At 35.1% G+C, this 12,077-nt stretch overlaps 1 pseudogene; it reads left to right on the top strand.

Annotated features, from left to right (window-relative positions):
- Window positions 1–9,144: 9,144 nt before the first annotated feature.
- LOC149156258 (putative polyamine transporter At1g31830 pseudogene) lies at window positions 9,145–9,663 on the top strand (annotated as a pseudogene).
- The last annotated feature ends 2,414 nt before the right edge of the window (window positions 9,664–12,077 follow it).

Here is a 12,077-nt window from a genome sequence, read left to right as displayed (position 1 = left end):
TTTGAAATTTCTATTACTTATAATATGTTTGGTAATAATGTTTACGTTTAAATTTCCATATGTATACAGCTGGATTTGCACAACTTTGAGACAGGGTGATTGCATATTTGTGGGGTAACTTTTTCTTGTAATTTTTGTTGGGTAGCTTTTACGTGTAATCTAATAAATGGAGTTAGTGAGAGAGGATGTACCATTGGTTAAAATAAAATAACAAATTTGATATAGTTGTTACTATCGCTTATATATAAAAAATTTAGTTAAAATAAAAAAATTAACATTTTATATTTTACTAAACAATGTAATAAAGCGATTAAAACTAGAATAACGTTTCAAGTTTACATAACCTTGAAAATTTATATATATAAAATTTAATTATATAAAAATGTTAAAATTTTATATATGTATTTTTATTTTTTATTTTTTAAATAAATATTTATGAATATTAATATCCAAATACTTAATATATAATAATATTATATATATTTTAATATAATAGACAATATATAGCAATTTTGTTAAATAGAGTAAATCTCCTTTATATTGGCTATTAATTTATTTGAAATAAAATCAATTTATAATACTCCCTAAAAGGTGCTTAAACAATGGGGTAGATTGCACTAATTGACAGAAATGCGGTTTACTGTCAATGCGGTTTATTTAATAAGAAATGCCTTCGAAAATACCAAATGGCATTTTGCATAGAAGGTTGTATGACAAAAATTAGAACGTGATTTGGTAGGAGCATGGGAGAGGACGGTATAGACGTTTTTAGATGCATGGTAGTTTCGGGAAGGATAACCCAATCTGAACATAGTGACAAATGAAATAATGTATGAATCGGGCTAGAAAATACCTTTATCATAAAGAGTCAATGATGTCGATTTATAAGCGGAAAAAATAACATCTCATTATATCAACCACTCCAATATTCCCCACATAAATATTTTTTATTTAATTTTATTGTTTTGAAGTTTCCCCTGATTTCTTGAACAATTCCTAGGGTATCCACGTATGACACTACGTTTAACAAGTCGCCATTTGTCTACTGATTCGTATACTCCATGATATGACCACGCCACTGTTGCTCATTGCAAGCTGAATCCTCCTCTGAGAGACTCAGACTACATCGGTTTGCAGTGTATTAATAATCTCATCTGCTGATTCATTGCTTTTCATATTTATTGAGTGATAAATGTGGATGTTGATCTGCATATTTAGCGATTGTGACAGAAGAGGCACAGGGCATCGGCAACCAATAAATCCCATGCTATTGGGCTTTAAATGAACGGCGGCGGCGGCTGTATATGCCCATCATTCGATTTCGGCCTTAGCAAAATTGAACGATCGGCATATACAGCGGCCGTTCATTTAAGGCCCGATAGCATGAGAAATATGGCTCGCCGTTGGTGTTAGCAACGCGGTTGAGAGTGACTGCATTCAACATGGAAACACATGGCAATCGTTTTAGCGTTGAAAATGAAACTGCGGTTGAGAGTGACTGCATTCAACAACTGCATTCAACATGGAAACACATGGCAATCGTTTTAGCGTTGAAAATGAAACTGCGGTTGAGAGTGACTGCATTCAACATGGAAACACATGGCAATCGTTTCAGCATTGAAAAAGAAACTGATGGGCGAGCCATATTTCACATGTTATCGGGCTTTAAATGAACGGTGGTTGTATATGCCAACCGTTCGATTTTGCTAAGGCCGAAATCGAATGACAGGCATATACAACCGCCGTTCATTTAAAGCCCGATAACATGAGATTTATTGATTGCCACAACAACAAACTGTCATCACAATCCTGACACTAGCGATGCCCTATGCCTCCTCTGTCAACAATCGCAATGTGAAATCGTGGGAGGGATGGTCATTGGCCGCAACATAATAGTAGTGAGCTGAACTGTTAACATCCACCAGCAAGCAACGGCTAAATATGCCTATCAACATCTACCTTTATTAGTCAATAAATATGCAAAGTAAAGCAATCAATGAGCAATTGAGATATTAATTCCTTGAAAAACCGTTGAAGTCTGACTCTCTGATAGGTGGGTTCAGGTTGTAATGAGCAACAGTGGACTACGAATCACGACAAGAGCTATTTCCAACCCTATATATCCATTAGATCCATTAATGCACCAGTAAATACATGTGACATGACACCCCTGCATCCGCAGGGATGCCATAGCCTCATACATACCATCGACTCATCGCGATTTTCCGACGACTACATCGCACATGCTCCTGCGTGGCTCACTGCGCAGACTTGCTCTAGTCTGACGATATTAATGTTATTTATATCGTTAGTCGATTTGAATTCGAATTCAAATTTGAATTTAACCGCCGACCATACAGCGCTAAAGCCTCCCCTTTTTTCAGTAAAAAGCCTCCCCCTTACGTGAATCTGAAGCTCCATTACTCGTAGTGGAGTCGTTTTCCAGTTGTCAACGGCGGCAGTAGCAAGAGGAGGGCGAGATCATGGTGGTGGTAGTAAAAAGCCTCCTTCTTACGTGAATCTAAAGCTCCATTGCTTGTAGTGGAGTCGTTTTCCAGTTGTCAACAGCAGCAGCAGCAAGAGGAGGGCGAGACCTTGGTGGCGGTAGAAGAAGAATCGACTATGGAATTGAAAAATTCCTCATCGACTGACCTCATTGCATCCTGCGGGATGAGGACCCAGAAGTGTGAAGGGTTTTGGATACAGGCCAACATAATACCAGCAGTGAAGGTCATGCAAAGGGAATTCCAACCACAGCAAGACGACATTTTCTTGGCTTCATTACCAAAAATGGTGACAACGTTGTGTAAAGCATTGCTTCACACCATTGTCCAATTTTGGATAGAAGACACGAATTTCGGGGCTTCTATAGAAGACCGAAGTCCCCATTCTTTGGTGGCAAGAGCTAACCAGCCATACATTGGGTATTAAATGCCCAATGTAGGCTGGCCCATCTATGTATGTCATGGGGCACATCCATGTAACTCCGGCGGCCACCTTTGCCTTTCCGGCAACACCATGCGGGACCCACCATTCGTGAGCCCGGGCCCAAAACGAAAACGACCTCGCGCCAAAACGCATTCGACTCCAGTTCAAAAATACTTTGCAACCCGCCTGGACGAAGCTCTGCAACCCGCCTGGACGAAGCTCTGTTAGCGGCCAGTTCAATCAAAGGTTCTCGGAATGATATAAGAAAGCTATCATAATGGCGTATTTAAACTTGTTACCAAACATCGAACGATTCTGCAATCAAAGCGGGTTATTTTCCAGTTCATGCAGCTCCGAGAAGTTCAGGAAGGAGGTGGCTGAGAGCATCGGAGATGGATTCGCAATGGAAGAAAGTTGTTGGGGTTCTTAAGGACATTGTTTCCATGGGTTTCGCCAAGCTGAACAACCCTCTGGGTTTCATTGACATAGCAGTTGTGAAAGCTACTCAACACAATTGCAGCCCTCCCAACGAAAAACATGTCCTCGCTGCCTTGTCTGCAACAAACTCTGCTCGCTCACGATCACGACTGAAACATGCGATTGAAGAACGTTTGTGGCGAACAAAAGACTGTATGGTCGCTGTGAAGACACTGGCACTCATTCATCAATTGATGAGAGATTCCATTTTTATTGAAGAAGAGGAGATGCAGCGCTCCTCTCATGCAACAGTACTCGCCATCACGTCGCTACAGTTCCATGATGGCTCCAGCCCCCTGGCATCCGATTGCTCTCTGTGGGTCCGTAAATACTCAGCTTACCTCGACCAGAGACTGCGATGCAGCAGGATTTTCAAGACCAACATTCTGTCTGAGTGTCTCCATCAGAGAACAACTGATTTGGATGTGAATTACATTTTCTTAAGCTTGCCATCTCTGCAACAACTCATGGGCTGCCTCTTAAATTGCACACCGCAGGGAAGCCACGTGGTGGGGAACCCACTAATTCAGTATGCCCTCGATTTGCTAGTCAAGGAAAGCCGAAATATCTATGGGACAATTAACCATTTTATACACAAGCTGGTAGATTCCTTTATGGCTAGCATGGCCAAATATAAAGTTATAAGGCTAATCAATATTTGTAAAGGATTTTATGAACATTTTGACAGACTTTCAGAGTTTTATGATAATTATAGAATGGTTTCACAATGCAACAACATTGACTTGCCCCCTGTAGTGAAACCTTCAGAGTCAATATTGGCTAAAATGGAGAACTACCTTATAGAATGTGCGGATCATACACCTGCCAATGTCAAAGTATACAGCTAATTTCCCATTGCCAGTTGGAAATCAGTCAAAGAATACAGCTAATTTCCCATAGATGACCCGCTCGACATACATATATCAAAGAATACAGCTAATTTCCCATTGCCAGTTGGAAATCATTTGCAAAAATTGCCTGGCAGATTTTGAAAAACTGGTTGTTAGGAATGCACTGCATACATTTTTTAATATCCTGCACTTCAATTTTCTGTAGTTCCTTCTTTTCTTGGCGCAGATGAAACAACATTTAACCGTCAAAATCATGCCCTTTTAAATCCCCTACACTTCCACTCTCTGTAAGGTAAGTTATTGTATGAGACAGATTCTTCTCAAAACTGAAGGTAAGTTATTCCACTCTCTGTTGCTCGTCTTGATTATGCCAGTCCGTGATGAACTGCATCAGGATGTAAGCTTAATGCAATTCACACATTCAACACCGCCTTTTCACTTACCGACACATTGGACTACACAGACATGCCATTAATGATTATTTGAAGCTTCAATGATTTGTACATGAGAACTTGACATTTCTTAACATACTTGTGCCATATTATTTCTTCAAATTGAACTCACTTTCAAGGACCGAATTCCCAAACCAGAAATACTGATCTTATCATTGTCATAAGTATATGCCAGATTTGAATCTAGTTCATTACACAGGGATCCATTCTTGATTGAAATGATAGTTGTAGAAGTTATTGTAATTAGACCACTGATAAATGTGCAAACTTCCATGTCCAGTCTTCAACAAAATTAGGACAAAGACTCCGAGCCAATATGAAGAATGAGATTGAAACATTCAATTATAGTTGTTTCACCCTTGAACTTGCAAAGGTCGACTTAATTCTCCTTGACACTCATATATGTATAGTTAGTGAATTCTAGACACCATGGCAAAGGAGAGTGTTGCAATCACAATTTGACTACTGCAATTAGACTCAAAATCTTCATTGTCATGCAATTAGGCTTAGGCACTGCAATTTGGATCATATCAAAATCATGGACAGAATGGCAATACCAATCATCATTCCTTGTCGTTATCAAAATTATTGGCATACAACTTCTAAAGAAACCCAAGGCATACAGAGCACTAGTGCTGGTCAGACCTGCTCATAGTCATTTTTCTAGTATGTCTATAATCATAGCCAGCACCCATATATTTGCGAAAGTGCATTGTATCTGGTGATAGTTTGCCATGCCAATGAAATACGAATAAACAGATCTTGTATGTGTGTGTAGCCTTCAATATAGAACATATGATGGCCTTTGAAGATCAATTATAATATATGCAAAAGTGCAATGTTTCATAGTTTTTTGCGGAGAAAAGTCTAAGAGCTGAATATCAGTCATGTTTGTACTACAAATTTAGTTCAAGGATGAATTGTATGATTAATGTGTAGATTCCAGTTCTAGTTTCTATTCTATATTTTTAAGTACATGCATTGCACTCACAATTTTATAGTTAGGCTTCAAAAAGTGAAGCTGGTTAATACACCTCAGCAATGCCTTTCTATAGTCATTTCTTATTCATTAGATTTACAGTGCATGAAAGTGCACAAAAGTGCACTGCTCTAATTAATGTGGAGCAAAGGTCTGTGCAGGTTGCTGCATAGGATCCAAGGGTTGATCTGTATGTTCAGCTTTAATTTTTACCTTCAAGTTTCAATTGGTAGATTCATTGTTTTATTAGTTTTTGTTGATGCACAGTTATTTGATTCTGAAGGCAACAATGTGTTAAGGTTACTGTCTTTTTGATTACATATTTAATCTTACTAGTGCTTGATTTATAATTTTTTATTGAGTTTTGTATGTCTATTTCTGGAGTTCATTTGTATGTTTCTTCTGTAGGTAAAGCTTATTTTCCTGTTTTAAGTTTTAATCTAGAGGCCACAGTACATGGGGGGGTACAGAGCACTAGTGCTAGTCAGACCTGCTCATAGTCATTTTTCTAGTATGTCTATAATCATAGCCAGCACCCATATATTTGCGAAAGTGCATTGTATCTGGTGATAGTTTGGCATGCCAGTGAAATGTGAATAAACAGATCTTGTATGTGTGTGCAACCTCCAATATAGAACATTTGAAGGCCTTTGAAGAGCAATTATAATATTTGTGAAAGTGTATTGTATCTGGTGATAGTTGCGTTAAAAAACAGTACGATGTATACATTTTTTCCAAGTTTCCATTGCCGCGTGTGCTACACACCCATTTGCCATTGAGTTTGCTGCCTCCTCCTGTCAGCTCTTCTACTTGTAAGATTGTTTACATTGCTTGCAACCCCAGGGATGTCTCTGTTTCCCATTGGAAATTCTTCAATAAACTCCATGAAGACGAGTTCTCTTATTCAAATGGAGATTTGAGCAAGGAAGCTCTGTTTGATGGGTTTTGCTTTGGATTTTTCCATGGCAGACCGTTTGCGGCAAACGTCCTAAGTTATTGGCGTGAAAGTAGACGGGATCCAAATAAGGTGATGTTTGTTACTTACGAGGACCTGCAAGCCGATTGCGTGGGTTGCGTTAAAAAACTTGGCCTTTTCTTGGGTTGCTCTCCTCAACTCTTGGAGGAGAACGCTGCAGTAATTGCAGAGAAGTGCAGTTCACAGAGCCTGTCAACAGCGGAGGTGAACAAAATCAATAGAGGGTTGGAAAATAAAATTTGAATGCCCTACCACAGTTTCTTCAGAGAGGGAAAATTGGGCGAGTGGAAGAAGCATTTCACGCCACAGATGGAGGAGTGTATTTATTTAGAGATCGAGTAGAAATTGAACAACGAGGGCCTCCATTTCAAATACAGTTTATAGAAATCCATCACATTACTGATCCATTTCCATTATGAGATAAGCGCTAAGTGGTGTAGAATGTTATTATATTACTGTCAACTATTTTTGTTTATCAGATGGCGTTGCCGAGTCTGCTACAGTGGGTTGGTGAAGGTGTTTCTAATTGTCTGGGTTAGGTTTGGTGCCTTTGAAGGTGTTTATAATTGTGTGGGTTAAGTTTGCATATTTACGAAAATATTATGTATTTGTTCTAATTGTGTGGGCTTTAAGTTTTGATATTTATGAAATTATGTTCGGTGATAGTGAAGGTTTTTATAAGTGTGGGTCTTAAGTTTTAATATTTATAAAAATATTACGTAATATTTGTTCTAATTGTGTGGATTTTAAGTTTTTATATTTATGAAAATAGTATAGTTTATTTGATATAATAGTGAAAATCAATTTTTCTAATTATTTTTGATACATTTTCATTATTGTGAAAAAAATAGAGATTATTGTGTTGACATTTCCTGCCATTATGTAGCTTTGTCTCAATCTTTCTCTTGAATATTTAGATAAATAATAATTAAAATGGATAACAATTAAATTTTTAAAATTAAAATAAATTTAGATATATGATAATTAATATTTATTTTATATTCAAAATTACACTTAAAAGAGTAGTAACTAAAATAATCAATCTTGTTTAAGGTAAAATATAGTATCTCACTTTTGATCTATACCATCCACCTCCCGTATCAAAACCTACATCAATCAATATGCTTATGTTAGTGACCTTACTGCTTTACTGGTGTTGAATGTAGAGTGTGCTCCTTATAGATCTCGAGAAACTGCAATAGACTAAAGTACTTTCATCAAAATAAATCCCGTATACTACTATATATTATGCCATCTTTATAAACAATTTTGTAAATCAATACCATGAAATAATATAAAGTCAATTTCTTTTAGGTCTCTCTACTTAACCCATGAGAACTTGCTTTCATGAGTTTCAAGCATTGTATTCTTAAGATAAAGAAACAAGGACATCAATTAATTGTTATTATTATTATTATTTTAAAGACTCAATGACTTCCCATTGTTGAAAAGCGTAACTAGGTTTCGTCTTCATAATGACATGTGTAATTGATGTAAAGAAGAATATCTATATATATATATATATATATATATATATATATATATATATATATATATTGTAATGCTTGAATCATAGGTTTCATGATCAAGGAATTTTGCTTTAGCTAAGGTTCCCATTGTGAGCCTATAGGTTTTCTCATCAAGTCATAAAAGTCTGTTGAGTCAATGTCATGTATGGAATGCCCTTCTTCGGCATGTTACATTTGTATATGAGTCAATGAAAGAGAAAAAAGGCCCTCCAATACCAAGCTCAAGCTCCACCAAGAAGTCAACCTCAAGATGGAATATTAAACCTACACCAAATGTCATGTCAGCCTATGTACAAGGAGAAGTCGACTTATTTCATGGGAAACCACTATAAATAGGCAACTCAGCCTGAATTTGGAACTCAGTTTTTTGGTCAAGTTTAAGTCTGCAATAAGAAGTGCGAGGGTCACTTGGGATGGAACCTCATAACCAACAAAGAGAAAGAAAGGAAGAGCAAAGTCTTTGATATTATTTTTGGGTTTGGTTATACAGAAGATATAGATCCATTTCCACCTCTATAGATCCATTAATGCCCCTTAAGAGACTGTAAGGACAGTCTTGGGAGAGGGGTTCTGACATCGGCTTTAGCTGTCAACACGTGTGCATCATTTCTCCGGCTAACAGATTCCGATTCTAATTTTACGGCGGTTTCCATAGCTCTGACTGCGGCAGGCTCCACCACCGCTCCCGCTCTGACAGGCTCCTCCGCTCCGACTTAGGCTCCACCACCGCTCCCGCTCTGACAGGCTCCTCCTCTCCGACTTAATCACTTGGATGTACTTAATGCAAGTGGATGTAGTTAATGAAAATGCACTGTCCACCTACACACATTCAACTAAACCTCCGCGCGCAAGATTTCAAACTCGCAGTCCCGCTCAAAATTTCAAACTCACAGTCCCGCTTGAAATGAAATGTGAGAGGGTGGGCTGTGCCACGTAAATTTTTTAAATTGAAATGAGCATTGATTCTTTTCAGCTTCTTGGCATGGGACAATCAGGCATGCTTCCTGCTCTATTTGCTGTCAGATCAAGATATGGAACTCCTCTTCTGGCCATTATGTTTTCTGCTTCTGGAATTTCATTGAGTTTTCAAGAAATTGTAGCAGCTGAGAATTATCTCTATTGCTTTGGTATGTTTGCAGAGTTTGCTGCCTTTATATGTTTAAGAATCAAGAAGCCAGGACTTTCTCGGCCCTATAAAGTTCCTCTTGGGACTGTTGGAGTTATTCTCCTCTGTCTAATACCTTCGTTGTTACTGGTTCTGGTGGTAGCAGTTGCTTCTTTTAAAGTCACGGCTGCCAGCATGAACGCTATTTTAATTGTGTTTGTATTGTGGCCTTTTCTTGAATTTGTGAAGAGTAAGAAATGGTTGAACTTTGTGACAGGGTCAGAGCTTTCAGGTGATCTTCATGATATATTAGTGTCTGATGCGGGAGTTGGATTGCTGTCAACTGAAAATACACAACTTTTCTGATAAAGTCCTTGATTTTGTACATTCTTGCTCATTGTAGAGAGGGCAAAGAATTGGAATATAGATATATCTCATTTGAGGACTTTGATTTTAGCCAAAGAACATATGGAATTTTTTGTCAAGATAAAATCCTCCAAACTCCTGGGAATCTTTGGGGGCTTAAATACAGTGGAAGGATGGACAAGGGCAGACCCTGTAATGCAGGGACTTCTTTCAATATGTTTTATATTTGAAGTAGATGCATGGCCAATAGGATAGTGAATCATTCATGTACTTTCCAGATCGACTCTCTATATATTTGAAAGAAGCTTATTTCATGATATTTAGTAGGTCTGAAATAGCACACATGGATTGTTTTTGCAGAATTGTAGGATTTGAACAATGCCATCAAGATATAGTTCTGATGAATTGGGCATTTGTTTCTGCTTATTTTGGAGGGGAAAACAACTATCAACCATTTACGTTTTTTCTCTGGAAAATGTTTTTATATTTTATAAAAAGATTAAGGATGTTTTTGGATTTCAGTATATAATAAGATTTGAAGTCAGGGTAGATAATAAGATTTGAAGTCATCATAAAAAAAAATCAATATGAATTCAGTATGTCAAATGCTAGAATTGTAGTAGTATGTCAAATGTTAGAACTGTACTTGGATGGAAAAGATAATGGCCTTTCTTCTAATCATCTAAACCAAAGCTAATTAACATCAACCTTTCAAATTTTTTATTTTTTTTCATACAAAGTCGGGTGCTTCATCTTCAAAATTATTATTGATATAATTTGGTTATTTGCAAGTAGTTGATATATTTGGCGTTATTTTATCTTGCCAATCTGTATGTAGTCTGAATAATTACTGATGCATTTTTTTAACCTTGGTTATACCACAAGAAATCTAGATTCAATCATTTCACAAATACTGAATTGATGACCCATAATATGCATAGAATCTTCCTTTGATCATTATAACATATATCCCTCTATGACTAATGATGTTACAAAATCCATGGGCATTCTTAAATAGTGCGTAGAAAATCCATTGACATTTTTAAGTAGCTGTGTTGAAAAGTTGAGAGGAAAGTTTTGTATTTCAAAATACTTAATTTTTTGAATTTAAAAGAGATTTAAACAAATTATGCTGATTTAAAATGTTAATTTAATTATTAATAATTATTAAGTGAATAGTAGAGATTTAATGATTTAAAATATGTTTTTTAGAATTTTAATTTAATTATTAAGTGAATAGTAGAGATTTAATGTTGATGGATTTTTATTTATTTTAAATTTAAAATAGATTTAAATAAATTACGGCATGTCTAAATAAATTATGGGCATGTCTATATTAGAATAGGTTTCATAAAATTTTAATTTAATTATCAATAATTATTAAGTGAATGATAGAAATTTAATTTCTATGGAAAATATAAGAATATTCATAGTAGTTTTCACAAATCAAATGTTAAGATTTATCTCCAAGTTAATTATTTCATTTTAATTAGTTTATTTCAAATTAATTAATTAAATAAAATGTCATATCAACATGTGTCATATTTGACATGTGGTACTATTAAGCCATGGTATTGGCCTTATGGTATCGTAGCAAAGAAAAACTAAATGAGGGTGAATCTCCATAATTAATTTTTTATAATTAATAATAATAATAATAATAATAGATTTTTCGTAGAGAGGTTGAATGTGGTAGCTTCCTTAGGAGAATTAAGTGTCAAGGGTTGGCAAAGCCTAACACAATCCTAGGGTCAACCTAGCCACAAAATTATAATAATAATAATAATAGTAATAATAGATTTAAAATAGTGTTATACTTTAGTTCATTTTTATGATTTTTTTTAATTTGGGTAATGAGTAATGTGAAATGTGTCATGGAATAAGTGTTTTGATATTTATTATAGATTAATATCTATCAACATTTATCAACCAAAGTTATAATAGTATAAATCTATATTAATTTTGCTCCTATGTAATTAGTAAAAAAATTAATACCCACTTTAATAAATAGAAAAATTATATATATATATATATATATATATATATATATATATATATATATATATATATATATATTATAAATATATATATATATATATATATATATATATATATATATATATATATATATATATATATATATATAAACATTTTGACTTTATGTTGCTTGTATTTTTCTTGTGTAATTTATTCCATATTATTGTTTTATATTTGTTTTATATGAATAGATAATATGATTCATTCCTATTTTTAATATATTAACAATAATATTTTTTATTTTGTAATTTATTCTATATTATTGTTTTATATTAGTAGGTAATATGATTCATTCTTATTTTTAATATATTAATGATAATATTTTTAGTGAATACTTCTTTAAATGAATGTGATTATTTCATTTAGAAATGTTTTAT

The sequence above is a fragment of the Pinus tabuliformis genome, chromosome 9, assembly GCF_031772625.1.
Source record: "Pinus tabuliformis cultivar Carrire ecotype Pingquan chromosome 9, CPIR1, whole genome shotgun sequence".
Lineage (NCBI taxonomy): Eukaryota > Viridiplantae > Streptophyta > Pinopsida > Pinales > Pinaceae > Pinus > Pinus tabuliformis.
This window is presented reverse-complemented; position numbering and strand designations above follow the sequence as displayed.